The sequence below is a fragment of the Panthera onca genome, chromosome B2, assembly GCF_046562875.1.
Source record: "Panthera onca isolate mPanOnc1 chromosome B2, mPanOnc1 haplotype 2, whole genome shotgun sequence".
NCBI lineage: Eukaryota > Metazoa > Chordata > Mammalia > Carnivora > Felidae > Panthera > Panthera onca.
In genome coordinates, this window is record NC_138343.1 from 45633504 (window position 1) to 45661435 (window position 27932).

At 37.9% G+C, this 27932-nt stretch overlaps 1 long non-coding RNA gene across 1 annotated transcript; it reads right to left on the reverse strand.

The window, feature by feature from the left end:
- Nucleotides 1-15669: 15669 nt before the first annotated feature.
- On the reverse strand, nt 15670-27549 carry LOC132667165 (uncharacterized). Its single transcript, XR_009605016.2, has 5 exons — nt 27498-27549; nt 23594-23793; nt 21046-21186; nt 19528-19587; nt 15670-15735 (listed from the first exon to the last, which is right to left on the reverse strand). It is a non-coding gene; the product is annotated as an uncharacterized LOC132667165 (long non-coding RNA).
- Nucleotides 27550-27932: the final 383 nt, after the last annotated feature.

Genomic DNA, 27932 nt, shown 5'->3' on the forward strand with positions numbered 1-27932 from the left:
GTCGGTGAGCATCCGACTTCGGCTCAGGTCATGATCTCGTGGTCCGTGAGTTTGATCCCTGAGCCCCGGGTCGGGCTCTGTGTTGACAGCTCAGAGCCTGGAGCCTGTTTCAGATTCTGTGTCTCCTTCTCTCTCTGACCCTCCCCCATTCATGGTCTGTCTCTCTCTGTCTCAAAAATAAATAAATGTTAAAAAAAATAATTTTTGCCAGTTATGTTTGGTTTACTGAGGAACACGTCTGTGGGGATTCTCAGGTTGCCATTCAAGAACTAGCAGTTTGATTTTATAAATATGTATTTGAAACATTTTAGGGCGATTACATATCTGTGAGAAATTTTGTTCAAGGCAGAATTATTAGATTCCTTCTAATTAATTTTGCACTCAGCACAGACATATTTCCCTTAATTTATATGGACCTAGAAATTCCAAATTTTGCTGAAGGCAGTTTGAAACGAGCTTTCTAACTTGTGCAAACGAGAGATTCATAACCAATCCAATGAAGTGCACAACAGACTGAATATGAATCATGTGCCTGTTACTGTAGTCATAGCAGTAGGTACACTTATGAAGATATATATTGAGAAGAGGTGTTATGGTGATACGTATAATCATTCTTAAATCACTTTCAAGACATTGATTTCTGGCTTTTAATTTATAGTTTATATTTTTATTTAGTGTTCCCTTGCTTTCTGGAACTACAACATGCTCGAGGTTCTTTTTTAAAAATGTTTACTTATTTTTGAGAGAGAAAGAAAGCACGCGAGTGTGTGGCAGTGGGGGAGGGGCAGAGAGGGGGAGCCAGAGAATCCCACACAAGCTCCCTGTGGTTAGCACAAAGCTCGAAGGGGGGTGCAGGAGCTCAACCCTACAAACCATGAGATCGTGACTTTCGCCAAAATCAAGAGTCAGACGCTTAACTGACTGAGCCACCCCCGGTGACCCATCATGCTTCAGGTTCTGACCTAGAATCAGTCATTTGTCTACGAAACCCTGGGCCCTTTTATTGGACAATGGTGTTAGAAACCAAGATCTGGGTGCTGGGTGTGCTCATTACTACTGGTCTCTAAACTGGCAGAACAAGGATATCTATTGTGTAGACCTCCTTTTTAAAAATTATTTTCTGCCTTGTACTGTAGAGTAATATGGTAGGTTCCTATTACTTCCTAATATAGAGACAAATTGTACCGTTAAAATCATCTTTAAAATGGAATTGTACCTATGTATCCGATTTTGTTCTCTCTTATCAACTATGAGAAATTCATTCCCAGACTTAGTGCCATTCTGGATGAATTACTTACCTACCTATTTGAGAAACTAAAGGGGGAAAAATACCTTTGCTCCACTATCCCCTTTAAAAATACATCCCTCGGGGCGCCTGGGTGGCTCAGTCGGTTAAGCGTCCGACTTCAGCTCAGGTCAGGATCTCCCAGTCCGTGAGTTCGAGCCCCCGCATTGGGCTCTGGGCTGATGGCTCAGAGCCTGGAGCCTGCTTCCGATTCTGTGTCTCCCTCTCTCTCTGCCCCTCCCCCGTTCATGCTCTGTCTCTGTCTCAAAAATAAACGTTAAAAAAATTAAAAAAAATAAAAATACATCCCTCATTATTTTTACTAAAATACTGAATGGTTCATAACCAAGCTCAATATTTCTTTTCAATCAAGGAACCTTTGTAAAAGCAGAACAGCTGTGAATGGATTCATTCTTAAAGACAACAGTAATAGCAGGAAAAAAAAAAAAAATCTCTGACAAAAGAGGTACCTGGCTAATGATGGTATGACAGAAGGAAGAATCCCTGGAATCAGAGAGCATAACAACAGGGGTCTGGAAATAACAACTATTTTCATTCTTGTTTAGGAATGATCCACAACAGCAAATAAAGGGGTTTCGCAGTGACTAGAAGTGCACTTTGCAGTGATAATGTTAGAGTTGGGAGACATGAGTGCCAAAACTGGGAGGGAAAAAAGAATATCAGTGGCCTAGATAAAATGCTAAAGGAGTCGCTACTTGTATTAGAAAATTAGCTGGATAAGATGCCAAGGGGAATGAAATGAAAAACCTCGGTAACAAAATGACTTACAATTATATTATGCCTTTAGTAAGACTCCTGTCCATTTGCCTTAAAAATAATATTTTCATTTCTTCATTCTGGAGATTAAAAAATTAAATTACACAAATGTTCACAATTTTAAGGTAATTAAACACAAAGATAGATTATTATCTCTTCCCAAATTACAGTCAAAGCTAAACTTAGCTTTCTAGGTGTTTGTGTATTGACTCTACATATAAATCACTATAAATCGGGGTAGTTTCCCCATTACCATGAATGTATCTTCAAGACGCTTCCCAAACTGGATTTGAATAGAAGAGCGTTTTTAAAAAACAACTCTGAGTTGCCGGATGAAATAAATTTCCATTTCTGGCTTTTTAAATTGCAGCTGAAGGGCTTACTAATGTAAGTGACATCTTATCAATTATGATGGCCTCCTTTTTGGTTTCCAGTTTGCTGGGCTTCAATGTGCATCTGAAGTGAAATCAGTGGTTTCATGAGGATCATTAATATTTGCATTTAATGACTTCTCTTTAAGTATCAAATTTAATTTTTCCAGATGACTTTCAATTAGAAGCTCAGTGACTATGCTTGTAAAATTCCAGGGCATTTGGGAGGACAATTGGCTCCAACACTAACAAGATACAGCAATTCTGGGTTGTGTTTAAGATGTCAGATGACCTTAAACCTTGTATCAGCTTATTCATACTGAATAAGATTTGGAACTGAGGCAGGGGGAGGATCCTTAAAATCATTTCAAAGCATATGGTTTGTCTTTCAGTTAGTTATTACAACGACTTTTTCTGCCTCTTACGTTGATAGGCATTGGAGTATGTGTTAAACAATGCTTGAGTGGGGTGGGGCACCAAAGAGAATTGGTTCAAGGCCCTCTACAATGTGTCACATTTCCTACATGTATTGTAACTTGCCTGCACAACCATAGTTAAAAGTAAATTTGATTATTCCCATTTTATGGCTAAGGAAACTGACTCATAGAAGTTAAATAATTTACTCACAACTCTATAATGGTCCCGATACCCATTCACTTTCTACTACATACCCGTGATAGTTGAGCTCCACTCAAGAGTTTTATTCCATACTTTCGGCAAATAGAAAACATTTTCATACTAATACACATGATCATACTTTCGACAGTACTTTTAAGGTGATAATCCTCTATTTCCTGGCTCATAATAAAGCAATCATGTCTATGGAAAGTGGATGAAGTAAAGAAGATTACCTTAATAACACAAACGAGGCAAAATTACCAGAATTCCACCTTTAATTTCCTGTGTATTTTGTATTTAAACCATGGTTTAGGAAGTCATAAATTCAAACTTCAAGAGAACAGCACCAAAGATTGTTAAGCTACTGTGTTTTAGCAAAAGGAAACCAATTTTTAAAAATCATCGATCCTTTTGTAAAGTCTTTATTGTCTTTGTTTTGTTTAAAGCTATTATTATAAATTTTACACGAGTATGTGAATCAACCTAGGAACTAGAACTAGCTTGTATTTGGGTAACTCATCAGCTTGTTGATAATATACACATTCTAGTGTGAAGAGAAAGATTTTTTCCCCTATTTGGACAGAAATGGTGTAACTATTGCCTAATAAATGCATCCTTCTTGATCAACACACCGACAACAATTGCCTGATGAACAGCATCACGCTCGAGGGAACTTCACATCCCTGCCCTTGGAAAAATTATAGCAAAGACTAGTGAAATTGAAGAATGGAGGAAGAGGAGGCCTGGCATTAAGGAGAAGAAAAGCAGAGGGGAAATGTTCTCAGGGAATCCAGTTGAAGAGGAACACCTGGCAGGGAGTATTATAAAAGATTCCTAAGACTTCTAACCCTAGAATGAGAGCTGCTTGGAACTTTCAAAATGATCAATGTTAAAATTCCCAGGCCTAGGTGAAAACCTGATTCTTAAGATTTTACTTCTAGGGGCACCTGGGTGGCTCGGTCGGTTAAGTGGCCGACTTCGGCTCAGGTCATGATCTCACGGTCCGTGGGTTCAAGCCCCGCGTTGGGCTCTGTGCTGACAGCTCAGAGCCTGGAGCCTGTTTCAGATTCTGTGTCTCCCTCTCTCTGTGACCCTCCCCCGTTCATGCTCTGTCTCTCTCTGTCTCAAAAATAAATAAACATTAAAAAAAAATTAAAAAAAAAAAGATTTTACTTCTAATTGCATAAACACAGGGAATGTCAGAGGTGGGGAGAGACATTAACAAAAGCAGCCCCTCTTGATGTTAACCTAAATATCTGAAATGTTTTCTCGGTAAACATGGTCAAAATTTCCCTCCTTACCAGTTTTTAAGAATGTCGCAAGTTTGGCAGTCTACAAGAGACTTATCTACATAGTGAAAATGGGAACATTTTCAATTGCACGCAGGTTTTCCTGCAAGAATATCTTCCTAACAGCATCCTTTTTAGACACCTCTGTTGGGCTATTTTTCATTTTGGGACTTAATCAGTAGGAGGGCAACTTTTGGAATTAAGCTATTTTGATGAGAATTCAGGTTTTACCATTTAGATAAGTTACTCACTTTCCCTCACCAGGAAAATGATATAATTCTTGCCTCCTTAAAACTGGGAATAGTTAAAAGAAATATATGTGCAAGGCTTGGTACAATGCTAGTCGTGTAATTAGCACTTGCTTCATGTAAGCTGTAATTATTTTTCATATTGTGGATTACCCCTCCACCCACAGGAAGTGGGAAATGCAGTGGTAATTCTCTAAGGCCGTGGACTTTTATAGATCTGGGTGCAAACTATGGCTCCATTATCTAATAATTCAATGACCATGGCAGGAACCTCACTTTCCTGGTTAAAGTTTTTCCTCATGTATAAGACGGAGATTGAGGACAACCTATTTTTCAGAGTTGTCAAAATGATTGCATATGCTAATGTACTTAAGGCATTTAGCACTGTGCCTGTCAGGGAGTAACTGGTGGCAGTTACTGAGGCCAATATCTACTTCAGACAGACATCTTTCTTGCCTACTTTTAAACACTTAAACCAAAGTAGTAACTCATCGCAGGAGAAGTTCCTTGATCTTTTGGCACTCTTAATATACTCTCTGTGATTAGACAAGAAAAAAAAAAAACTTTTAAAATACCGCAGCCTTGAAATTCTCATATCTTCTTATGCTTTTGCTCATATTCTCTTTTTCCACACTGAGAACCCAAAGGAAGGTTTTGATGCAGGTGGTGCTTAGAGGTCCTGGAGTCCTTTATTCTGTATCTGCCTTTTTTTCTCTTCGAGTAGATACCCCTTCACTGATTCCTACCCTTGTGTTTTCAGTAATCTCATGCCCTCTCTTCCCCCTCATTAAGCTCCGTTCTCCTTTCTTGGTCACCTTGAAGTCACACTTGATAAAACTACAAATGTTGGCCCTCTCAAAGCCACACACATTCAAACTGGGATTAAAATCTTAAACCTAAGAAGGGAGAGTAGCTATAATTCAGCAGAGAGGTAGAATTCAGCTCTACAGCTGCAGGCGAGAGACAGCAGGACTTTGTGCTAGTCCCTGAAAATTACGTCTACGACTAAAACGAAACCTGTCTGGGAAAGTAAGATGATAGGATCAGGAGTGGGTAAAAGGAAGAGTGTACATGGCCAGAGAAGATACCAATTAGTATTATGCCTTGCCTTATTTTCTCTCTTCCGGTCTCTATTTACTTTCCATGCAGCCTGGGTCCTAAGTTTGATCTATTTCCATCACCTATTAGATGCTAAACATAAGCAAGTCAAACAAATCATCTAATCCTCGATTTCCTTATCTGTGACATATTTATTTTTAGTGTGTGTGTGTGCAAATTATTGATGGTATATGAAAATACTTTTCAAGTCCTAGCCTGGAATTGTTAGGAGAATGCTTTTCTGATCTAACTCAGGTGCAACTATCAATCTAGACCTCGCCCTTTCTACTTAGACTCTTACCCTTCATACTCTAATAAAAATTAAGAAAGATATTTTGTAAAGACAGTGTGTAAACATAATTTCAGACTTAAAAAAATCACACAAATCCTTATTAATAATTGAGTATAACATTTTACTTGAAAATACTGTGAAAAGTCTGACCCACTCTTTTTCTCATTTATGTTATATTTTTAGTCATTCAAAAGTGAGATCATTGTTTTCTCTTTCCTCTTGTCCAAGAAACACTAAAGGAGCTTTCGTGGTGTTACTGTAAGGAGGCAGCTGCTTAAAACTGCAGAAGAGCTTCTCCAGAAGGAGGTTTAGAAAGGGAGAGTTGCTTTTGCATTTAGCCTCTGTTGGACTGGCAAACCCTTCGTCAAAGTGTTCCCACCTGACTTTCACTGCTGATGTATTACTCAAGTTTTGGCGTATGTATTATTAGGAAAGAGTAAGCAGAGTCATGAATTATTCTCAATGTACTCATTTAATCAAGAGAGTGATTCCTTGAATCCTTACTAGATTTTACTTCTGAAAGAATGCTTAAGTTTACATTTTACGCAAAGGAGTCCATTTTGAGTGGAAATGCCTTTGATTGAGGCATTAATGTGATAATCAAATTTCAACTAGAATCAAGTTTCATGGAATTTCCTGTGCCTTTTTTTTCTTGCCATGAATAATAATTACTCATTTGTTATTTAAACAGATCTAGCTTATTCTATTCAGGTCTGATATAAGACAGTGAAGGCAGCCGCGTAGTTCCTGTCGAGGATCTGAAATCACCCAGTCATGCTCCTTATTTAGCAGATGGGGAAGATGGTGCTCAGAAAAGCTAAGAAGAGAAAGGCTTCATCCAAGGTCACACCAATGTGTGTTGTTACAAAACCGTACAGCAATACCTCATCACTTTCTTTGGAGCGTTTCCTGTGGCCTCTCTTCTTTTTAATCATGTCTTCTTTTCAGCTATTGTCTGGTCTTGTCCTCAAGCTCTCTGAGTGTGCCAGTGCTACAGATGGTGTCAACACTCAGACGCTTTCCTTCCTTGGTCTATATCACAAGATACGTGTCCCTTGTTTCCATGATATGTTATTTCATTATAAAGCACTAACAACCGATGTTGGATTGGCATACTATCGTATTTCCCAAATAGCATGGTTCAGTGTTGTAACTTTATGGATTTATGGCCCGTATATATCTCCAAATGACTTAAAATATTAACTCTCGAGAGTTTTTCGTATAACTCTCAAATAACACCCTCTATGTTTCTGTTTCCTCCAGTTACATGTAGAGTTGTCTGCATTCTCTCTAAGCTACAAAAAAAAATAAATAAATAAATATTCTGCATCTCCTCCATTTTAAGTGTTTAATAAAGATGTATGACCTTATTCATAAATGATTTTTTTAATCTCTTTGTTAGTAAAGCACAATCAGGTCCTGAAGAAGCAATTAAAACACTGAATTAACTAAAATGGATTCCAGGTAGGCCATAAGTGGTAAGAAGGGGTATTCAATAACCATGTTTTACTCTACAGCTCATCTCTCTTAAGTCTTTTCCAGAACAAGTCCATGAGAAAAGTGATTCAAGGGAGGAAGGAGAAATATTATGGATTCTTTAGTGAAAAAGGACAAAAAGGATACTATTCATGAATATTGGTGAAGATAGTAGTACCCTGAAAGAAAGTTTTTACCCAAGGTAAAGTTCAAGTTAATACAAGGCATGGAGTTGTATTTAGGGTAAGCAATACAATTGTTTTAACAAATTACACTGCTGAATAGTTACTTGTGAAATAAGTTGAATACAAGGATATAAAATGCAGATAGAATATGTGAGAGAAAAGTGATTTTATTTACATGTGTGTTACACTAGAGTTATAAAATTCTGTGTTTTGGATTTCTACTTTTAGGGACATGGAGTAGACTTACTTTTCCCTGTGCCTCCCATTAAGTACCACTAAAGCCCCTGGACATTTCATTAAAAAATAAACATGAGAATCTGAAACATGGAGAGGGGGTAGAATGATTAGGAACCGTGGAATCTGAGGAAGAGCATGTTTGTTGAATTCCTTGGGTTTTACTTGTCTTCATGTGCCTCGGACTTGGATCTAAAGAAGCCAACAACCAACTGGTGCATACAGAAAATGTCACCCCAAAGCCTCCTTTCTCTAGCCGAAGAGAAAGAGAAGGGGCAGTCTAGCATGACAGAACACTTGTGAGCAATAATTGCTTTACCACAAAAATAGTACCAGAGAAAAAACTATGGCCCCCACGGTGTATGTCACCTGTGCCAACAAAGTCTGATTAAGGAGCCTAGATTTGACCTTCATGACACTGTAAGGAGGTACCTAACACTCACATAGATGTGGTATCAGGGAAGGCCAAGTACGGAGCTGGGTCCTTCATCGCTATTGACCCATAATGGGGCACACCTCCCTCTGATGTTAGTAGAGACTGTGTGAAGAACCAGTCTGGAAGTAATGAGGGGCCCTTTCACTTCCCTGTTGGCATGGTGCGTGAGGTCCACTGAAGAGTCAGGATTTCCATCTTTGCCCGGAAGCGATGAGCACCTCACACTGTGGTGTAATGGAAGACCACCTGCATAGCTGGAAATATCACCCCTCCCAGCAGTAACAGTGAGTTGTTTTTCTCAGGTGTCAAGGGAGGCCAAATGGGGAACAAGTTCTTCTACCTCCACTAGGCAGTAAGGAGGGAGTGACCTCCTTCCCCTACCAGAGAAGTGTCAGAGAAAACCGGCTAAAAGAAATGGTTTAAATAAAATCTAGAGCCTCATAATATGATACAACAATGTGCAGGTTATCATGCAAAATCACGAGTCATACCAGGAAACAAGATTGCAAACAGTATGAAGAAGACAATCAAAAGATGGCAACACCAAGATGACCGAGATGATAGAGTTGGATGACAAAGATTTGAAAGCAGCCATATAAAAACATGATTCAATATGTACTTATAAAAGTGATTGAAAGAAATGAAAAAAAAAAAAAAAACAGAAATTTCAGTCAAGAAACAGAAATTCCTGGGAAAGACTAGAAGATATCAATGGTAACCTAATGAGAGAAGAACAATTGGAAATAAAAGGCTCAGTAGATAGGTTCAACAAAAGAATGGAGGGGACAGAGGAAAGAATCAGTAAACTATAAGACAAACAATAGAAATTGTCCAAACTGAGCAACAAAGAGAAAATAGACTAGAAAAATGAACGCAACCATAGGGACCCATGGAACCATAACAAATGATCTAGTATTTGCACATTTAAAATGTTTCAGTTTATAAATTAAAACCACAAAGTGATATCGTTGCACACCAGCTAGAAGGGCTAAAATAGAAAATAGTAACATCACCAATGCTAGAGAGGAAGAAGAGAGATCATATCATTTACATATTGCTGGTGGGAATGGAAAATAGTACAGCCATTTGGAAAAACAGTTTGGCAGTTTCTTAAAAACTGAAAATACAACTACTACACTCAGAAATTGTAGTGCTGGGAATTTATCTCAGAGAAATGAAGACTATAGTCAAACAAAAACCTGTATGTGAATGCATACAGCAGCTTTTTTCTTAATAGCCCAAAACTGGAAGCAACCTTCACATCCTTCCACTGATGGATTAAACATTGGTATGTCTATACTGTGGATGAATGAAAGGGAATAAACTACTGACACATGCAACAAGCTGGATGACTCTCCAGAGAATTATGCTGAGTGGAAAAGCCAGTTGCAAATGTTTACTGTACTGTTTCAATTTATATAAATGTCTTGAAAGAACAAATTTGTAGAAATGAAGAGCAGATTAGAGGTTGCCAGGAATTAGGAAGGGGGGGAGGAAGTGGGTGTGGCTATAAAATGGCAACATGAATAATACGTGAGGTGGTAGAAATGTTCTGTGTATTGACTGTCGATGTTGATATCCTGGTTGTGATATTGTGATGTAGTTTTTGCAAGATGTCACCACTGGGGGGGAAACTGGGTAAAGGGTATACATGATCCCTCTGTGTATTATTTCTTATTGCTGCACATGACTATACAATTTGTTTACAATTAATTTTTAAAAATTATTTTTTAAAATTTATTATTTACTTTTGAGAAAGAACGAGTGTGTGGAGAGGAGGGGCAGAGAGAGAGAGAGAGAGAGAGAAAGAGAGAGAGAGAGAGAGAGAGAGAGAGAAAATCCCAAGCAGGCTCCGAGCTGAGAGAGAGAGAGAGAGAGAGAGAAAGAGAGAGAGAGAGAGAGAGAGAGAGAGAGAGAATCCCAAGCAGGCTCCGAGCTGTCAGCACAGAGCCCGACACAGGGCTTGAACTCCAAACTGTGAGATCATGACCTGAGCTGAAACCAAGAGTTGGGTGCTTAACCAACTGAACCACCCAGGTGCCCCTATTTTTTTTAAAATTCTGTGCCTTATGTATATATATACCTTCGAAATTTTTCTGTCTAGGAAGGAAAATTCAGTATGTTGCATATTTTCTTTTGAGGAAATCTAAACAATATGAATAAATAATTTTAGATAGGTATGTATTTTCCTTGGAAAACTTGCACATGAGAACATATTGGTCTGAGTGAGGCAGTTAATGACTTCACAAGCCTTGGAATACTGTAGTCAAATCCATTCATTTCTATTAATTACCTGTATTAAAACTGCTAACAGTTCTATCATATATGTTGAGGAACTGAAATAGTATGTTCAAGATTGATTCTCAAGCGGTTCTCAAAGTGTGGTCCAAAGATCCCTGGAGATCTCTGAAACTATTAAAGGTATCCTCTAGGTAAAAAGTATTTTTATAAACATGATTTTCTTTCTTCATTGTGCTGATTTTCCCATTGACAGTGGGTAAAACTGTTGGCACTTTAGCCAGAATCAAGAAAATAGCCCTAAACTTTACTAGCAGTCATTACATTCTTCACTGTCATGGACCCACAGTAACAAAAGTGACAGTTACACCCTAAGAGTGCCCTTAACGAAGCAGTACAAATTATTAATTTTATTAAACTTCAACTTTTAGGTAAATGTTGTCTTTAATATTCTGTGTGCTAAAATGGGGAGTGTGCATCAATCACTTCCTATGCATATCAAAGTGTGATGGCAGTCTGGAACAAAAGCATTTGTGAGATTCTTTGGATTCTGAGTTGAGCACGCCGCTTTTTTCACGAAACATCATTTTACTCGAAGGAACCACTGACACACAAACTTTGGTTATTCACACTTGGGCAATTGGCAGACATTTTCTCAAAAACAAACAATGTGGGTCTGTCATTTCAAGGAAAACAACTGTCGGTGTTTGTTGCCAATGAGAAAATTTGTGACTTCAAGTAAAGATTAGAAATTTGCAGCATTTGAGTCTGCCACTGTGAGCTTGGCAACGTTCTAATACTTAAAAGTTCTCTGATGAGATTGATGGTAATATTAACAAGTATTATTTTTAATGTGTCAATATTTGGAAGATATGTGTACTTAATGGACCCATATTTTACAAATGGCCAATGAGTTATATAACACAATCATGCATCAGTAAAAGAACATCTGACATACAAGATTTTCTTGTACTGGATTTTCTTGGAACTGAATAGGGAAAGTCAATTGATGTCTCATTGCAATTTTCTTTTCTTTTCTTTTCTTTTCTTTTCTTTTCTTTTCTTTTCTTTTCTTTTCTTTTCTTTTCTTTTCTTTCTTTCTTTCTTTCTTTCTTCTTCTTCTTCTTCTTCTTCTTCTTCTTCTTCTTCTTCTTCTTCTTGTTTTGAGACACAGTGAGAGAGAGAGAGAGAACAGGGAAGGGGCAAAGAGAGGAGAAAGAAAATCTTAAGCAGGCTCCACCCCCAGCACGGAGTCCAAGATGGGGCTCGATCTCAAGTCTACAGGATAACCTTTTTAAAAATGTTTTTATTCATTTATTTTGAGAAAGAAAGTGTGCACATGTGCAGAGGAGGGGCAGAGAAAGAGGGAGAGAGAATCCCAAGCAGGCACCATGCTGTCAGTGCAGAGCCCGATGTGGGGCTTGATCTCGTGAACCAGGATATCACGACCTGAGCCAAAATCAAGAGTCAGATGCTTAACCAACTGAGTCACCCAGGTGCCCCACATTGCAACTAATCTTTAAGAAAGTATGTCTGGTTGTGGTGTGGTATCAGAGGACAGCCCCAATTATCTCAAAAAGCTGTTTAAATAATCTTCCTTTTTCCAACAATACACATGTGTGAAACTGAATTTTTGTCATCTACTTTAAGCACAATATATTTCAACAGATTGAATGCAGTAGCCAATATGAGAATCTAGTCACTTTTAATTAGTCCAGACATCAGGAAAACTTGAGAAAAGTATACAGCAATGCCACTCTTCTTACCAAGTTTCTGAAAATATAGGTTTTTTTGTTTGTTTGTTTGTTTTATAAATTAGGTCCTTTAGGTTAACATGTAATGGAGCTATTGTTAATTTTTAATAAATAATGTAAAATTTTTAGTTTAGATTTTTAACAAAGAATAAGCATAAATATAACCCACATTAAAAAAATATATTTAGACTCTTTTACAATGTTTAAGAATAAAGAGGATCCTAGGACCCAATGTTTTAGAACCACTGAGGTAGATCATTGCTACCAACAGATAAGACAGATTGGAACACAGAACTCAAGATCACTGTGGTAGTAGCATCATTCCCTTAAAACATGGTAATCCTTCAAATAATTAAACTGTTGGTAAAACATCTATATTGAATCTGTACTTGGAGAAGTACTAAATATATCATTTTCCAAAGCTGCACAAAAATTGGAAAGGGGGGAAAGTTATCTTCTTCCCAGTTGTACTTCCAGGTTGCACAGACTGTAATTTACAGTCTTTTAAGATCCTTTTAAAGTCCTTTATATATGGAATTTTTCAGATGTATATTTATTTTTAAAAGTAAAGAGAATAGTGCAGTTAAAGTCCATCGACTTATCCCATTACAACAATTATCAACATGCTGCTATTCTTTGTTCAATTATCACCCTTCCATTTTTTTTTACTGTTAGTATTTAAAAGAAAATTCCAGACATCATATCTTTTCACTCACAAATGCTTTAGTGCTGCTAACAGATAAAGATGTTAATAATATAACCATGCGGTAAATCCAGTAAAATGAGACTCATAATGAGAATAATTTTTTGCATTCCTGATAGTCATTCTATATGATCAATTGCTCTCAAAAATGTCTTCATAGTTCATTTGCCAGTAATGTGAGAGTGTAAACCAGACCATATATATATTGCCTATGGATTATAAATTCTGTAATCCATAATAGTTCCCCTTTCCTCTTTAAAATGCCAATTCTTTTTTTTCCCAAATGTTTCATAGTTCATATATTTTATGTGTTCACTGAGAACAGTGCCTATGTGTATGACATGAAGTAGATCAACAAAGGGACGTTATATTGCACAAAGGGTCATCTTCACCCATGAAAGCTATAAAGCCACTCACTGTTTTGTTTTGTTGTTGTTGTTTATTTTACTTTTTAGTTTTTAAAATTTACATCCCAATTAGTTAGCATCTAGTGAAATAGTGATTTTGGGAGTAGATTCCATAATGCCCCTTACCCACTTAGCCCATCCCCCCTCCCACAACCCCTCCAGCAACCCTCAGATTGTTCTCCATATTTATGAGTCTCTTCTGTTTTGTTCCCCTCCCTGTTTTGATATGATTTTTGTTCCCCTTCCTTTATGTTCTGTTTTGTCTCTTACAATGCCAATTATTTATTGAAGGAAATAGTCAATTGTCATATAAAATTCTCCTCTTTCTGTATTTTGCTGATAGCAATCGCATGGTATTGTTTAAAGTGTTCCTTTATCCCATTTACTTCCTATAAACTTGATAGGTAGAGAGGCTTGCATAGATTCAGATTCAATTTATTTTTTGGAGGGAGGAGCTAGAATAATTCATAGGTGGGGTTGTATATTTATTGCTGCCTTATACCAAAAGGGATATTAGTTTTAATAATATGGAGATTGATCAATGGGTTCTGGTTGTTGTAAGACTGAAACTTCATTTAAACGTTCCCAGAAATCTTTCTCTGAAAGGCTTTAGCAGATATCGATAACCATTGCCTATGCATAAAATGTCATTAGAATATTCGAAATGGTGATTTTCTGATTCTATCATTACCTCTGCTCTTATTAGCTTTGATTCTTCTATAAAAATAACATTCATTGACTATTTATAGTCCACACTGGAAAGGCAAGATAAACGCATACTTTTTTGTACTTATTTACCAAATTTTAGAACGAGTGGGTATCATAGCAACCTCCAAGAGTGACCAGTAAGTAATTTTTGTAAAATAGCATTATGGTTTTGACATATTTTCTTTAGTTTAATCCATTTCTCTCACTATTCTTTTTGATGTTCCAGTTGTTCCATTTTTGACCATTGGTAGTCCCTTGTCAGCTCCTGTATGCTTTGACATTTCTGTGATTTGCCTATTTTATGTAATAAATGTATTTTTTGCCTATTTTATGTAATAAATGTATTATGTAATAAGGTGTTTTGGAGATGTCTCTACAATGTTTTCATTATGTCTTTGCTATGGTGTGTCAGGAACTTCCAGGTTTCCTACCCCAGTCATGAATTAGCCATTTCTCCAAGGAGCTGGTACGTTTTAGGGGAAGTGATGGTATTTAGAGGTTGCAATCTGGGTACCAGGGCTTCTCATTGACTTCAGTCTATTGCTGCTTCTTGGTATTTACCATGAAGAGAGCTAGGGAACATATACTTTTTTATAAAAAGAGAAAAATAAATCGGGGCACCTGAGTGGCTCCGTTGGTTAAGCAACCAACTTTGGCTCAGGTCATGGTCTCATGGTTCATGAGTTCAAGTCCTGTGTCTGGATCTGTGCTGACAGCTCAGAGCCTGGAGCCTGCTTTGGATTCTCTGTCTCCCTTTCTATCTGTCCCTCCTCTGCTTGCTCTCTGTCTCTGTCTCTCAAAAATAAACATAAAAAAATTTAAAAAAAAATAGAAAATAAATCAAGATATTGTAAAATTCAATTTAAATTCAACTTTACAGGCTTTTTACTTCTATGATTTCATATTTTAATTTTTTGCTTATATTGAAAGCTTGAATTCTAACAACATTAATGTGAACAATTGTTTATTTGATTCTTCAATATATAAATGTATGTACATATTTTATATCCATTTTTACAGATACATATCCAATATTTTAATGTTCTAACAGTAAGATTATTGAAAGCATTTTGTTTTTCTCTGCCAAGATGTTGAGCTATTCCATATCAATATCTTACTAAACAAAATGGTTATAGACAATAAGATTTAGCTGTGGTTGGATAACTTATTTTCCAATGGTGTTGGTGTTACAAGAAGTTACATGTTTATAGTATTCCTGAAATCTACTCCATTGGTCTTATAATGCCTCATTATACATTTGGAGCTTTGCTGAGGTTCCCTACCTAGCATTCAATTTTCTACTGATATCTGGAATGCTTGATAAGCAGTTTCATTCCTGCTAGAGGTGAGTGCAGAATCTTTTTCTTTACACCTGTGTCAGGCATTAACTTTTTCTGTAAAGTATAGATAACAAATATTTTAGGTTGTGTAGGTTATATTATCTCTGTTGCAACAACTCAGCTCTACTGTTGCAGTGCAAAAGCATGTTAAAGAATGAGTGTGGTGGTGTTCTGATAAAACTTTATTTACAAAATCCTATGGCAGCAACACTCACCTCTTGGAAGTAATCTCTCAGCAAATGGAGCCCCTGTGCTATCACCAGACCATGATGGGACCTGGAATTGAAGTAAAATCAGTTTCAGGATCTCTGGATGATGGCTTCTGTCTCAGGAATTGAAGTGAGAGAGAAGAGAGGGAGCTCTGTTCCTCTGAACTCCATGCCTAATTTCTCAGAAAAGTTCTGTCTGTTGGCCTTCACTCTCCTACTGAAATGGTTTCTGGGAAACGCCAGTCTGGACTTTCAAAAATGACATTTCAGGTTAAAGGCGAGGAGAAATTATTAAGTTACTTAGCAGGAGTCTCAGGGTCTTTACTGCAGCTTCAGTCAGGCTCTTGGCTGGATCCCCCTTTGGCCAGGATTTCCACCCCATGCCATATTCTTTATCTCATTAAAAGCACAGTTTTTACAAGGAAAAAGAGTACACTCAACTAGGCAGCTCGCATAGTCAAATATCCTTTATCGTTCATTCTGTTGTCCCCACAACCTGCTTACTTCCTTGTTCAGGAGATACAAAAACCTACATGGAAGGGTTAGCCTATATGGATGTGCCATTGAGGGTCTCTCAGATGATGTGTCGGGCGGGGGGGCAGGGTATTGTTAACTCCGAGAAGTCTACTGAGTCATATCAGGGACCTGTCTGCTGTACATGGTGTGATACAGAAGTAGGATGTGGGTGGTGTGGGCAGGTGGAGGGAATTTCTGCTCTCCCTAACAGTGGTTCTCCAGGTTCACTCACCCAACACACTCAGTTCCAATTTCTCTCTAGAGTTAGCATGTATTACATGTTATTTTCTTCCAGAAAGGCTTTTCCTTGTAAAGAAGGACATTTCCTCTAGGTAATGACACTGATTGAAAAACAGAATTTATAAGGAATAAAATGTTGCTGCTGCTGCTGCTAAGAAGTTGCATAAATTGTAGGAACAGAGAGGAAAATAGTGCCAGGAGCTGGAGGTGGGGAGAGAGGCTGAAATTTTGGGGGTTATGAGATGTTCTTTATCTTGATTTTGATGTTGATTACACACTGTATGTATTTGTTAAAACCCATAGAATTACACACACATGCACACACACATCAGATGATGGGCTGTATTTGGTCTGTAGGTTGACCCCTATCCTACTTCATTAGTTAAGATCTTTCTGGAAGCATATGGCACATATACTCTGTCTGGAGATTTCCCACTGCAAAATCAGTTAGCAATGCCTTTTTGAGCCATGACTGAGGTCTTTCAAATAGGAAGTCAACATTGACCCTTGGAGATCACTATCTATGACCAACTTGGTTTTCACAATCTATTCCCTCTTGGATCTTCACTGAGTGTTACTGAGCCCTAGTTCACTCCCAAGGTTATACAAGTCTTAAGTTCTTAAGACAAAGAAACCCCTATGTAAAAAGTCCTGAACAAGACAGAAGTCTATTACTTTCTCACTTAACCTCCTATTCCAGGATAGAAAGGGCATGGCTGACATTCTTAACATATGGCTTCCATCTCTAGATCCCATGATACTAGTGGCTTCAGTTCTCATAATCCCAGTTAGTAGGAAGTGAGAAAAGAGACTAGGCGATCCTATGTATGTTTCTTTTTAGGGCTCCAATACAGAAGTGGCATGCCTCACACATGCTCACTTATCATTGGCCATTTCTTAATCACCTGTTATATCAAGTATCAAGGGAGGATGGAAAATACAGTTTCTAGCTGGCCATCCATATATCCACCTAACACTCAGGAATTCTGTCATTAAAGAAGGGGAATATAGATTTTGTTGGTCAACTAGAAGTCTTTATGGGATTATGTTAGGATGAATGAATGTTTAATGAAAGAAAAGCACTTTGAGAAATGTGTTGTATATCCATAAAATGTGGAGTTTTTTGAGAGCCATAATAGATTGATGATCTATTCATTCCCGCATTTTTAGGATATCATTAAAAAAAAAAAAAAAAAAAAAAAAAACACTCCACAGTCTCTATTAGGACCTAGTTCAAGATCTAGTACTGTGGCAGAATATGACATTAAAATCCCTAGAAATCACTCCCTAATAAAAAACATATAAGCTTAGCTTGAACGAAAAATGAAACTCCAGATGCCAGAAATGAAAGGGAACTCAAAATGAGAAAACAAATTGATGTTGCAGTGGCTTGGGGAATTATTGAATCTGGGTAAAGGTCCTTAGGGCTTAGGGCTTGAGTTTGGTAAACAGAATATATTTGGGCTGTAGTTTTATTTAATCCACTCTCTCAATCTTTGTCTTTTCATTGGTGTATTTTGACCATTAAGCTTTAAGATAATTACTGATATGTTAGAACTTAACACTGTCATTTTATTATTTGTTGTTTCCTCTGGTGCTTATGACTCTTTCTCTTTTTCTACCTCCCTTTAGGTTCCTTGAATAAGTTTTAACATTCAATCTAGCTTTCTTTATAATGCTTTTGATTTATCTCTTTGTATAATTTTCTATGTGTTGTATGTATTACAGTACACTATGTGACTTATCACGGTTTACTGGTATTAACATTTTACCATTTTTTTGTGTAGTATGGAAACTTCACTTCCCGTTCAGTTCCTTTACCCTCCCCACTTTCCATATCATTGGCTGGAGTATCCAATGGTATAATGTTTATTTCCATTTCAAATATAAAATTCACAAGAGAAACTACTGCCTATTGTACGTGACCATACTTCTGCTTTGTCCATTGATCTTTCTTCCTGATGTTCCGAGTTTTCCTTCCTTTTTTCTTTCTCTCTCTCTCTTTTTTTTTTTTTTTTTTTTTTTTTTTTTCTGTATTTCCTTTGTGTTAGAAGAACTCTCTCCAACCAATCTTTATGGGTAGGGCTGCTGGCCAACCACAAATTCTTCCCAGATGAAATACCTTCATCTGGGCATGCTTTTATTTCTCTTCATTCATGAAGAATAGTTTTAACAGAAACAGAACGCATGGTTGACAGTTCCTTTCTTTTGGCACTTGTGACATGTTTCGCCACTTGTTTCTGACTCCATGCCTTCGGATGAGAAATGATCTGTAACATCAATTGGTGCTCCCCTATAGGTAATCAATCATTTCTCTTTGGCTACTTTCAAGACTTTTCTGTCTTTCCTTTTCAGATCTTTAATTATGATGTGTTTTGGCATGGGCTTCTTAGGAAAAAGCTTTCTTAGCCTTTTGGTCTGTTTTCGATAAGATTATAAAAGGTTTTTCTTTATATTTTTGGTAATCTGCCTAGAAGACAAAGATTCTGTGTTTTCATCGAAATAATTTCCTGTGCTTCATGTTGTCTTTATCAAGTGTTTGATTACCTCAGAAGACGGACTTTTCTCTATTAAAAGAGATAAGTTTTTTTTCACAACTATATAACTTCTGTATTTGCCTTTGAAATCTTTAATTGCCCCGCAGTTAAATGGATTTGTTTCACAGTGACCTATGATCTTATTTAATCAAATGTTTTAAGTCTTCTGATATTTTTGACAAACTTTTCAAAAATCAAATTTTAAATTAAGTTTTGATCTTAAACTGACTTTGGGTTTTTTTCAGGTCTTCTGGAACAGCTCAAAAGATTTGTTATCTCTCCTTATACAAGAGAGATATTAAAATAATTAGGCTTATTTGATATGTTAAACCATGTGGGAAGCATTGTCAAGTAAGAAATGATGCAAAGTTTTCTTTAGGTTATATTTATATAAAAGTATGTTATTAATGTAAGTATCCTTGCAAAAGTGCTTCCCCAAGCTACCTGCATAGCCCCACAATAAGTCATGGGATGGTAACCCAAGATCTGTCCCTGTTCTCCTTTTCCACATCAGTAAAGTGGACACATTACATCAATAATACAATGTTAAGATGTGAAAGACTTGCCTTGTCTGCAGGACACTTTGCTGGAACATCTATCTGCAAGGAAGAAGGTGAGTAGTGAACCTGCAAAAATTCAAAGTTTAGGCACCACTGTAAAGTTTTGGGGCATCATATGGTTGGGTAAGTTGTGTGTTGTCCCAGAAGCTGTGATTGAAAAGATGTCAGCCTATGTAACCCCTAAGAACATGAAAGAGACAAGCTTTTGTAGTGATTTTGAAATTTGGAGGAGTTTTATTTCCCCCTGCCACGGTGCCTCTGTATTTCATACTGCCTGGCGAAGGAAGGGCACATGTGACTGGGTATCAGAGCAACAAGTCACTTTTCAGAGGGCAAAAATATTAGTGAAGCAGATGCTTGGGCATCTCCCAAGCAAGGCTACCATTTGAGTTAGATGTGTCTGTGGCTCTGGAAGGTATAAGTTGGGCATTGTGGCAAAGACAACAGAAGGGGAGAGTACCTCTAGGATCTGGGTCCCAGTTCTGGAAGGGGGCAGAAACCAAATATATCCCCATAGAGTAACAGCTCCTACCAGTGTACCCAGAACTCCTACAGGTAGAGCCAGTCATGAAGGAACAAATGTTATATCTTGGTAAGAATCCCCTTCCTATCGAGGGATGGCCTGGGGATATGTTCCATTAATCCATCTCTACCATGACTTAAAATCCCAGCGTGCCTATTTGCAGCAGAGGAGCATCATTTCTAATAGCCTAGAAATTCAAGTCCTACTAGGTTCTATAGAGTATGTAAATCTTCCAAATGCCCTTGCCCCTATTTCTGTGGTGGCCCCTACAGCCTATAGAGAAGGAATGGGAGCGATTCCAATGACACAGGGGCCTAGAACCTGTAACAAATCACAGCAGCCAGTGGACTACATTCAGAGCAGTTTGGCTGGTGATCACTCATGAGTCCTTGGCCATGAAGCCTTTGTAGTTGTAGTTGGGCCATTCGAAAGGGATTGACTCTATGATTGGACAATAGGAAGCCAAAGGGTGGGTGATCATGAATAAATGCTTGAGGGATCAGGATTTGTGGGGAAAAAAAGTTTTGGTTCACTTGCAAGAGCCTGAGGCAGTCCTCACTGTCTTCCATATCCTGGCTTCTAAGGTGCTAACAGCTCCCGGCAGTCAGGAAGCTGCCCCAGCCTGGGTATGAGTCCTAGCACCAGACCCAACAGTAGATACAGCAGACTCGGTGCATAGGAAGAGTCCCCACAGTGGTGCCCAGGTGGGATGGCACATTGCCAAAGACGCCAATTTCCTTTGAAATACAGCGACTTGGTTAATTCAGTAATAGCATGTTCTGTGTGTTCTAAACAACACTCAAGACAACTGCCAAAGGAGTCTGGGGCCATCCACTGGAGTTCTAAACTGGTGAGGGATTGGCAAGTTAATTGTATTGTCCCCCTTCCTCCAACTGAGGGTTATAAATATGCCTTGGTTCTTGTGGAGTGTTTGGCCTAACCAAAATTTACCCCGTCATCATGCAAACCAGGATGCCACAATTAGGCGATTAAAAAAGTACCATGTTCTGATAACTTTGTTGAATAGTCAGTAATCACAGGTCACATTTCCAAGGTCATGATGTCCTGATGTACAAGACTGGGTAACAGAACATGATATTGAGTGGAGGTTCCATCTTCCTCATAACCTGCAAGCAGTCAGACTGATAGAAAGGAAAAAAATGAAAAATTAAAGCAGCAGATTAAATTATTAACAAGTAAAACTATCTTGGCCAGGTGGATTAAAGTACTATCTTAGTCTTCAATACATCTGAATAATCAACCAGTAGGGCCTGTTGCCCCACATGCTAGATTGGGATTCCTGCCAAGACACCCAATACTGTAAAGATATGGAAGTCACAGGAGACAGCCATTGTACCAACTCTCACTGTGAATCAATGTGCTATGCTGCTGAGAACACGGGGCCCCATCGTGCCTGGAAAAGCATTATCAACTAGAATTTGCAATGAGCTTCCCACCAGGATGGGTGAGTTACTTCATACCCCTGGTTGAGGGGGAACTACTCAATCTCCACTGGGATCCCACTGCCCTGATAATAAGCTGAAGCTGTTGAAACACACCATACTTGGAATGAAACACAAACCATTGAAAGAGGGGAAAAAGTGGAGATCCTGGTCTGGCATATCCTGGTCCCAGTTCATCTCCTCGCACCTGACAAGGCTGCCTCCCTCATCTAAAATGTATGTTATGTATAACCAAGTCAAGTTCCTAAAGCTGCCAACCCCCTTCTCCTCAAGGCTAAGGGGCACATTTTTTTTTCCCACTAGTACAATCATTTGGTGGCCACTTTTGCCTCTGCATTGTCCTAGAGGACATCATAGCACACATAGAAGCCCTTACTAAATTCACCCAACAAGCCTTAAATGATAGCTCCCAAAGTCTGTCTTTACTTAACACTGTTAATGTTTCTAATGAGAAAAGCTATCCTGCCAAACAGCATGGCCTTGGATATTATTATCACCTGTGCCGTTATCCAAAAAGAATGGTATCTGTTCATACCTGAAGAGTCTGCTAATGTATCACTTTTATTAAATCACATGAGGACACAAGTGAATGCTCTGAGTGATCCAACCCTCATTTCTAGGGGACTTAGTAAATCAATGCTTTGGATCTTGAGGCTCTTGGTGGAAAAGATCATTACTTATTTTGGGAATCATTATCTTAATCTATGTTTTCTCTTGCATGTGCCTGGGTTGTTGCTATAGTGTGTGCTTTCAATACAGCCCGATAGCTGCCAAATGAGCCACCACTATGCTAATGGGATCCTTGCTGATGGCGTAGCACACAGTGTGGGAGAAGAGGGCGGGTGAGGTTATAATAACCAGTCTTGAGGGGTGAAGGTTGGGCGGAGGTCATCCAGAGGACTTGACCTCCAGCCGACCCAACACCTGTACCAGGGCAACTGGAGGCCCCTCTCTCCTACCCCATCCTTGGAATGTATGTTCTGCCCACCATTCCCACAATCAGAGCCCTTTTATTTTATTTTAATTTTTTTAACGTTTATTTATTATTGAGAGACAGAGCATGAGCAGGGGAGGGGCAGAGAGAGGAGGAGACACAGAATCCGAAGCAGGCTCCAGGCTCCCAGCTGTCAGCACAGAGCCTGACACGGGGCACAAACTCACAAACCGCGAGATCATGCCCTGAGCTGAAGTTGGCCGCTCAACCAACTGAACCACCCAGGGCCCCCATCAGAACCCTTTTAAAGGATGCAGCCTTGGGAGAGAAATGCGGTCTGAGGCCACCTGCACGGTGTAAGTGAGTGAACCCAGTTAAGGACTCTAGATAAACTTTTATGATTCTGGTGGGCAGGTGTGGAGGTCTATTTGCTTTGTAGCTGCTCACGACAAGCCTCCTATGTAAGTGTCCTTGCTCGTTGAGCCTACCAATCTGTCACCTACTGGTCTGCAGTGGTCTGTTTGCCTTTCTTCTGTCTTTGCATGGGAGCCAGTTTGCAAACCCTTTTTCTCTCCTTTTGAGACTTTGATTATGTGAATATTGGATCTTTGTTAATATGCCAAAGCAAACAGACTTTGGTAAGTTTTTTCAGACTATTTTCTCTGTTTTTTGTTTGTTTTGTTGCTGTTGTTTTTATATTGGATAAATTCTATTGATCTGTTCTACTGATTATATCTTCAGCCATAATAAGTTCTGTTTCTTTGCTGAGATTTTCTATTTTTTTGTTTGTTTCAAGAAGACATATAGTTGCCAATGAAACATATTTATGATGACTACTTTTAAAATCTCCATCAGATAATTTCAACATTTGATTCAGCTTGGTGTTGGACTCTGTGATTGTTGTTTCGATAATTGTTAAGTGATTTTCCTGTTTCGTGTTATGATGGGTGGTTTTTTATTGTATCCTAGACATTTTTACTGTTATGATAGGAAACTCTGGGTCCAATTTGAATTTTATTTATTTATTAGCAGAAAAATACCCTGTTTAGAGGTTTATCACGAAGTGACTGGCCTGATTTTATGTGCTGTGGTTTCCGATAAGAGTTAAATTTTCAGAGTCTTTGAGGTATTATTTTGGTCTGCTTGGTTTACCTGGTCCTGCTGTTTTCTTACTGTTTCCTGCTGGGGCTCCCTACAGAGGCAGAAAGAGGTTTTACCAGATGAGGCAGCTTGTTGTATTTTAGTGAGGATGAGGAGGTTTCCCAAACCAGGTGCTTGTTATTGTGATTTTTCCCCCAGCGCTCTTCAGATGTTGAGGCTTGAGTTTTGATCTTCAGTATAGGAACTTGGATCTAGAAAAAGTACATATCTCGATTTGAGATAACTCCTTAAAGTTGGGACTGCAAAGAACCATTCAGTCTGTGAAAACATAATCGAGAAACTCTGCTCCTAGTCTCCGAGAATTCTACCCGCTATTAAAGACTTAGGTGAGTTTCCTCCAGGCATTGGGCAGAAAAACATTTTTGAAAAAATCTAGCACCACACATGCACATTGGGTCTAAATTTACATTACTTAAGTGAAGGGTGAATTTCAGGCTCAGAATAAATTCCACAAACAGATCTAGCTCTTGTAAAATCCCTGATCCCTTAAGAGAGTCATTCAAGGAGGCTTCTTCAAGATACTCCTAGATCAGGTCTCTCTTATCTCTGATAGAAGAAAAGGCTGAAAGTTAGAGTCATAAATCAAAACATAAATGGAATGACCGTAAAAAAGTGCCAGTGGCTGCTATAAAGAGTAAAACTGACATCCCCAAATGAAGTAAAATAGAACAATCTAAAAGAGATTATAAAATTACTATATTTGTAATGACGAAAGAGGTCAAAAAGGAAGAGAAACCATGACAAATGAAGAGGATGTTACGAAAGAAAATATATCATGTGAGGAATTAGGAACATCATTCATGTTTCTTGTTACAAAGTTCTTCCACCCAGGTGGTACGTGCCTGGGACTGTACTTTTCCAAAAGGCACCTAATGTCACAAAAAGACAGGCTGTGAATTAATGAAGGTAATTGTAGGCAAAGCTCTAAATTTGTCTCTAAATTGTCATCATAACAATCCTTATTGAAAAAGTCAAAAAAAAGAAAGTTTTACTTTTAAAGATTTAGGTGAGAAGAATCACAACTGAGAAGAAACACTTGTGTTGTCTCCTACCTGAAGCTTTTACATTTCAAATGGTGTTTAATGACCCATGAGATGGATTAAATTGAAAGCTTAATGTGTCTTTAGGTTTTGGGCATCTTATTTTTTATGATTTATAATTTTAGTTCTCAGTTTATCTGAACTCTCCTGTGTGCCAGAAAAAAACAAAACAAAACAATTTTCATGTTTGTGAAGATTCAATGACATCTCTTACGAATTGGATCCGCATCATTCAAAGCTGGATGGTTTTCTCTTACACACACTGTACAAGCATAATTCGTATATCAAGAGGAAATAAGTCAGTAGGATTTCAGACTGGCTTACAGCAGACATCCTTGAATTTGATGTAAAGCAAAAGCTACATGGTCAAATACATGTATTTAATCATTGTGTATGCGATATGCTATTATTTTCTTCAGGCAGCCACACAAATTAACAAGTATATGTTGTTATAAAGGATTGCACAAGGAGAAGCTTGTGCTTCTCCTATGTGATGTTTATTTATGTTAAAATGTGATTTTGGCTTGTATTTTATGTTGAAAGGTACTGGAAATTTCCATTGCTCCATTTTCTCCATCTCTGATCAGGTGACATACATTATTAAATTTAAGTAGAGAATATCTTATTCTCTTATTAGGCTTAATTGGAAGTCCTTCCACTTAGTGTATACTTTTTGTCAGCATTAATCTCGCAGGTAACTGTGAAACAATAGAAGATTTTATTTGAAGCATTGCATTTTTCTTGTCCCATCCCCCTTTGTGGACTTTCTTTCATACATGCCTATATTTCTGAAGACATGTTTTGATATTAACTGTATCTTCCCCAGACATGGGTCATCCTCAATCATGATACTGTTTCCCCAACAAAACTTTCATTCCTACATGTCTTGGGTCACTGTTCTTTACCATTGTTGAATATGAAGTTTTCTTTTTGTAACCAAATGAATATTACAAACTCCTCTCTTAGTAGCAATTGTTACCTTGATGTCCGATGAATCAGAAATTAGTATGGTGACGAGCTAACTAAATATGCATGCACATGACTTTTGAAGCAGTTTGTATTTAGTTACACTCTGTGAGACGCATGTATGAAATGACAGTGCATTGGAATGTAACACACTGACTCAATCTGCGAACAACGCCTGCTCTGTACTTTCATTTGTAGAACCTTTGTGGTAATTGACCCAACTATTGATCAAAATGATTAAGAACCAAAGCCTACACCTTTTTCAGGGGTAATTGCTTCGGTTTCCCATTTTCATTTCCTGCTCTGATATTATCCTCTCAGGGATTCGCGTAATAGGCATTTAAAAGATTTGTTGAATGAATTAATGGCCCCATACCTTTCTTCACGATGGGTGGTAAAGCCTTTATTGTATAAGATGTTTTCTGTTAATGTGCAAACTGGCTAATGTGCTTTTCTTTCCAGGTGACGACGTATCCAAACCCAGTTAAAGGGCAAGAGTTTTATTTTGCTTAGTTTAATTTTAGAAGACAATTTAGGAATAAAGCTTATTTTGTGACCGTAAGATAGTGGAGCAGGCTGAAAAGCAAATCTCGTGTCACCTTTTCCACAATTGGGATTTATAAGTACAGTAGCCTCCCTCAGAGGTTTCTCAGGAAGATAGATTGCCGGTGCCATGTGGGTGGTTTCCATTAGGCTGATGAAATTTTTTCCAAAGACATTTTATCTCTGTTGAATGAGGATGAATAGTTTGCCTATCACAGGAACTTTGGGTAGGTCGCAGGAGATTTGACCTTAAAAAGGCAACAAGCTAAGATCTGGAAAGAACCTAAAATTACAATTCCGACAAATAAAATAATGTAGAGATTCTCCAGGGTTTAGAGAGATCAGTATATTTGTTCTTAGATGCAATTATCAAGTATTTGGTGATGCACCAGATTGGGATAGCCAAAAAACAACGAAAAGCCAATTACCGCCATCTAAAGGAAGGTGAAGCAATAAAAGCAGTAAACTTTCTTCACTTGATCTTTGGTCTTTATAAAGTAACTCTACTTATGGCCTTGCTTAAAGTGATTATTGTTAACCTAAGCAGCTCAGGAACCTAATTTAAGCCAGAAGGCACTTCACAAAGTTTTTGTATTTTATAAGTCAAAGGTCTCTAAAAACAAGCTAACAAAATTAGCCACCCATATCCTGTGGTTTCAGTGATATCTGGCTGTGAGTTTTCAGGCACTCTCCAATTGATTTTATTTCTTTTTTATTTTGTTTTGAAGCTTATTTGTTTCTATGGAATGCTTAATCAGTCTTATTGGAAAATAATGCTATCTGGTGGAAGGTAGAATAGAGTTTACTCTTATTTTTCTGGATTGAATTAGATAAAACCTTTTTCAAGGAATCTTGAACCAGAGTATAGGCAGACATAGATTAACTTTGTTCTAAGTGTTATGTGTATTTCAGCTTTAATGACTTCCTTTCATTTTTGTGTATTTTTTTTTCTGGGAGGCAAGCTATTTCTGTCTTGAAAAATGATACAAGTATTGCAGAAATCCTCTTAGTGAAAACAATCGTGATTAATGGCTGATTATTAAATCCAAAAATTTAGTTTATATGTGGAATTACAAATATACACATGCGGTAGGCTGGCTTATCCACAGGGGATACATTTCAAAACCCCCTGTGGATGTCTGAAACCAAGGATAGTACCAAATCCTCAATATACTATGTTTTTTCCTATACATGCATACCTGTGATAAGATTTGACTTATAAGTTAGGCACAGTAAAAGATGAAAAACAATAACTAATAATAAAATAGGACGATTATAACAACATATTGTAACAAAAGCTATATGAATGTGGTTTTTCTCAAAATATCTTATTATGCTGTACTCACCTTTTAATTTCATGTGATGATGTGAGATGGTAAATGCTTATGTGATGAGATGAGGTGAGGGGAATGACTTGGGCATTGTGATGTAGCATTAGGCTACTATTGACCTTGTGACCATATGTCAGAGGGAGGATCATCTCCTTCTGAAGTGTGGTTGACTGCATGTAACTGACAGCCAAACCGAAGGAGGGGTGAACTGTGTAGAGTTCTTATTCTGCAGGGTTCTTGTTATGCACACATAGCAGTGACCAAAAGTGATTTAAATAACACCCATTCCTCAATAAAAAGGTTTCTATTTCAGTTACCGTGTGACATTAGCTAAGAGTAATCACATGAATTTCAAACTTTGTTGCTAGATCATCAAATCCTCAAATTACTAATTAAATAACAAATGTGCATCATGATTGGTGACCAATCACATCACTTCTGTCAGATTCT